This window comes from Jaculus jaculus, chromosome 7 (genome assembly GCF_020740685.1).
Source record: "Jaculus jaculus isolate mJacJac1 chromosome 7, mJacJac1.mat.Y.cur, whole genome shotgun sequence".
NCBI classification, from domain to species: Eukaryota; Metazoa; Chordata; class Mammalia; order Rodentia; family Dipodidae; genus Jaculus; species Jaculus jaculus.
The window spans coordinates 123,429,809-123,434,718 of record NC_059108.1 but is presented as its reverse complement, the minus strand read 5'-3'; the positions used below and the strand labels follow the sequence as shown (position 1 = coordinate 123,434,718).

At 50.4% G+C, this 4,910-nt stretch overlaps 1 pseudogene; it reads left to right on the top strand.

Moving 5' to 3' along the window:
• Window positions 1-3,892: 3,892 nt before the first annotated feature.
• Window positions 3,893-4,603, top strand: LOC101597735 (annotated as a pseudogene).
• The last annotated feature ends 307 nt before the right edge of the window (window positions 4,604-4,910 follow it).

The following is a 4,910-nucleotide window of genomic DNA, read 5'->3' as shown; positions in this document are numbered from 1 at the left end:
AGTTTCCTGGGGCCTGAGGATGATGCTGGGATCCAGCAAGTATTGATGTGGCTTGTGGGGGGGTGCTCCGGCAGAGACTGGTTGATGGTGTGGGTCAGCTGGCTCGGGGCCCTGGGCCTAGAGAAGGAAGCCCTCTCTGCATGCCCTTCCCTAGCCTGAGAAGCCTGCAATGGCTGCCCGTTGCTGCTTTGTGCCCTGCCCACTGCTTTGGGTATCTACCTAGCACCTCTCTCTCCCTGATGCTCCAAGCACTTCACTTTTATCTCACTTATCTGCACACTCAGAAGTGGGGAAGACATGGGTATGATTATCGCCGTGGACAGATAGAGAAACTGGAGCACGGAGCAGGTGTGGTGTGGGGGTGGAACCCAGGCTGAGAACACAGGTCTGACCCTGGCTTGCAGAACATGCTGATGGTAAACCTCAGAGAGATAGAATGTAAAAAAAAAAAAAAAAAATTGCGTGTGGCCACCACATTTGTCACATGGGTATCTTTACAGGGGGAGCGAATGTTGGTATCTGGTGTTGGATGATCTGGGGTTTCACTTGTAATGGTAATGTTTTAGAATGTCTTTTTCCCCCTGTACTGTGTAGTGAGGACAAGGTTGTAATATTTTTCTTTTCCACATATCTTAAATCTTGCAGTCTAAAGTTATTCAGTTAATGCAAAAAGCCCAAGATTATTACTAAAAATGAATATGGCAGAAGATGTGCATAGCAAGGATCGGGGAAACCACTTAAGGCCACGGGAGGGACCGTGTACTTCCAGTTAGAGTGGGCGGGGAGTCAGTTGGCAGAGAACCAATCATGAAATTCCTGATTATGAAATTAAAAAAAAAATCAGCTACTTAATGAAGACCAAATCTGTGGCAAGCACCGAGAAGTGTAATGTGGTTTGAGTTCTTAGGACACTGCCACTGGGGTAAGAAACCAAGGTGAGGGCTGGAGAGATGGCGTAGCGGTTAAGCGCTTGCCTGTGAAGCCTAAGGACTCCGGTTCGAGGCTCGGTTCCCCAGGACCCACGTTAGCCAGATGCACAAGGGGGCGCACGCGTCTGGAGTTCGTTTGCAGTGGCTGGAAGCCCTGGCGCGCCCATTCCCTTTCTATCTGTCTCTTTCCCTCCCTCTCTCTCTGTCACTCTCAAATAAAGAAATAAAAATGACAAAAAAAAATATTAAAAAAAAAAAGAAAAGAAACCAAGGTGAAAATTGAGTAGTGATCAGCAACTGTCATGGCACAAGCTGGGCAGGAGACATTGGGAATATGGAGAAGGGCTCTTGCAGGAGAGAGGGTCCCCCAGTGAACCCATCTCTGAATCCCAAAAGGGCTCTTATATAGGTCATTTCCCACCACACAGATACGGGGAGAAGGGTAGTTCGCTCAGGAGGAATGGGACCAGGGTGGGGACAGACCTAGAGCCGTAGGTCCAACACCTGACCAGAGTGCAGGTTCCACCCTGGGCGTGCCCGGGGCCTGTGAGTTCTACTCTAATGAGGGGTTGGGCCACTAGTGATGTGCTCCATCTTTTTTTTTTTTTTTTAATGAGGTGCTGTTTTGCATAGATAAATACTATGATTGTGATGTGGGAACCAAATGGCAGGTCATTATGCACAAGCACCGTCAGAGGTGAGATTATGGATTATGAAACCCGTTCTGCTTCAGGCCTGCTGCCTGAGCGTGGGAACTAGGAGGTGTGTGGCTGTCTGGGCCACAACCTGGGCCAACTGGCTTGGGGCTGCCGTCGCAGCTCATCTGCTGACGGCCGGGCGGGACCAGGAAGCTCGCCTCTCTCCAATGCTTACTTGAGCCGCGGAATAATCCCTGGCAGGGCCAGTGGAAGAGGGAAGGTAATGACTCCCCACAGCTGTCCCTACCTGGGTGCATGGTCTGTGGTTTGTGGAACCAAAGCTCTGTCCTTGCTACAGATGCGGCTGACTCCGGGGGGGTTATAAAATGACAGCTGTGGCATCACGTGCTGTAAAACTGGGGTCTTCAGGAATCCCACGTGAGGCTGAAGGACATGGTCCGAGGAGGCTGAACACAGGGAAAACAGAACCAAACAAAACACGGCTGGCTCTGGGTTTACCAACACACTCCTAGCCGGGGTAGATTATCTCAGAAGAGGACGAGGGCCCTGCATGGAGCTGCTGCTTGCCAGGGAGAGAATTTAAGTAAGTTACAATGAGAGGGCGAAGACTGCCAAGCTAGAACCAGGGCCCAACAGAGGACGAGGGTTCCCACAGTGCCCACTCTACTGGCAGTCCATGGCTACTGGGAGATCAACCAGCTAAGAAGCACACAGCATGTGATTTGTGCTTTGATGCCCCCACATGCCTGTCTCGTGCCAGGCTCAGCAAACCAGTTGACAGAGCGAGGACTGCTGACTTTCCAAGAGGTCAGATCCTGCTGATAAATAAATCTCAAGTCAGCAAGGCCAGGGGAGGAAGGGCAGAGGGGTGGGAGCTGCTGCATCCCCGCTGAGGCTGAGGCAAAGGTGGGTGAGAGCGACCCCTGCAGAGCGCATCAGGGAGAGGCAGCCTCCGCCGGGGGGGGGGGTCTAGGAGCCTAGGCAGTTAGTGGGCTTCGTCCACTGACAACTGTTTGTTGAGCATCTATGATGGTGACAAGAAGCAAAGACCCTCTTTCTGAAGGCGGAACCAGAACAGCTTCCTCACAGCACACATCTAGAAGGCAGTCTGTTCCTCATGGTGTCCTTGGCTTCTCAGCACATGTCACAACATCAGCTTTAGGGAGGAAGTGAGACTCGGCTACTGGTCTTTGTCACATTCACACTTCGACTTCCTCCACGCTACTGGTGGAGCAGCTGGGGAGAGAGTAGGATGAGAACTGGGCCTCCACTGTTTCCAAGGTCTTAAGACTCCCTGGGCCACCCGTGGGGAGCACCCAGACATGTTGGGGTGGTGTGGCAAGGAGTGTTTGTGTGATGCAATTCAATTACACTGGGCTGTTAATAAGCTAGTGTTGTATCTTATTATGCATCAAATACTGGAACATATTAAGCATCCATGGCATCTCAGACCTTCCCCATGAATGCTACATTAAAATCATGCTTCTATGAGAAGCTCATAATCCTTCCATATCCAACTTCTTCAATGACTTGACCTTAAATTGATCTATAAAACCAACCATGACTCTTTTCCTAGGGCTCTGACAGAGTGACTTCGTGGAGGATTACAATATTCATGTTTCCTGGCATTCAGGAATGGTCTTGGGCCCTTTTTCTACTCCGGCCTTACTGTGAAGAACCATCATGAATGCTCACCACACCACTAATTCCAGTATTAGAAAGGGATTTAACAAAGATTATTCAACAGAAACAAAAATTGATTTTCTTTTTTTCAAGGTAAGGTCTCATTCTAGCCCAGGCTGACCTGGAATTCACTATGTAGTCTCAGGCTGGCCTTGGACTCACAGTGATCCTCCTACCTCTGCCTCCCAAGTGCTGGGATTAAAGGCATGCACCACCACACCTGGCTTGCATTTTTATTTTATTTTATTTTTTTTTGAGACAGGGTCTTATATTGCCTAGGCTGGCCTGGAACTTACTGTGTAGCCCAGGATGACCTCAAACGCAGTGATTTTCCTACTTCCCCTTCCCAAGAGCTAGGATTATGGGCATGTACCACTATGCCCAGCAAAAACTGCATGCCTTGGGAGTTTAATACAGAGGAGATACACACTACTAGAAGATTAGCTGAACAAATTGTAGCAAATGTGCATGCAACTGCAGGAGCCTATTTTCATATTACTGGAATGAAATACCAGAAGCTGCATAATTTTACAGAGAAAGAGTTTACTTAGTTCGCATTTCCGGAACAAGGGCATGGTGCCGGCCTTGGCTCAGCCTCCGTGAGGACCCATGGTGGACGGTATGGGAGCGGCCGGAGCACGTGGATGCAGAAGCGATCACGTCACCAGGCAGGATCCAGTAAGAGATCCCGGTTCCACAATTCCTTGTGAGGAACTGTCCTCAATTGACCTAAGGCCCTCCCACTAGGCCCTATTTCTTAAAAGTCGCAGTACCGGAACAGGGCAGGGCCCTTGGGTGTCCCGTGGCTGCAAATGGCAACAAGCAGCAAGGTGCCATTAGTGGCACAGACAGCCTCCCACTTTACCAAGGACATGGCTGCCCGGGCCCCACCCTAGGACCCCAGAAGATCGAGCCACCACCACGAAGTATAGTATGCACGTGCAGGACCACGAGCCTTACCCGGATGATGGTGAAGGGTTTGGGGACTACCCGCAGCGCCCTGACCGCTCAGGGCACGAGAGGGATCCATGGTTGTAATGGGACCACTCAGACTTGAGGTTGAACTGAGGGGAACCGTTACCCTGGGGCCTAGACATGTCTATCAGGAACCGTGTGGATACATCCCTCCCCCATGCCTGTTTCGCGGAATGTCGTGTGTAAGCAGCTCTTCGGCTTCACGGTTGTCATGGTTTTCATGGTCTGGGTGGGGGAAACATCATTCCCCTGCTCCCAGACTGTGGGGCCAAAGCAGTAACCCTATATAATCTGTCCCTGGAAGGAGGCCGTGATCCCACCAAAGAACCTGGGCCAGTGGTTCACTGTGAGATCTGAGGATGCTTTGTGGGCTTTCCTGCCCTCCACCCAGGACTCCTTCAGCCCTAGAGATTTAACCTTAAAGAGATCCTTAATAATGGGCTGGAGGAATGGCTTAGCACTTAAGGCGTTTGCCTGCAAAACCAAGGGACCCAGGTTCGATTCCCCAGGACCCACGTTAGTCAAATGCACAAGGGAGTGCATATGTCTGGAGTTCATTTGTAGTGGTTGGAGGCCTTGGCGCACCCATTCTCTCTCTCTCTCTCTCCTTCTTTCTCTGTCAAACAAATAAATAAAAATAAAATGTTAAAGCAAGAAATCCTTA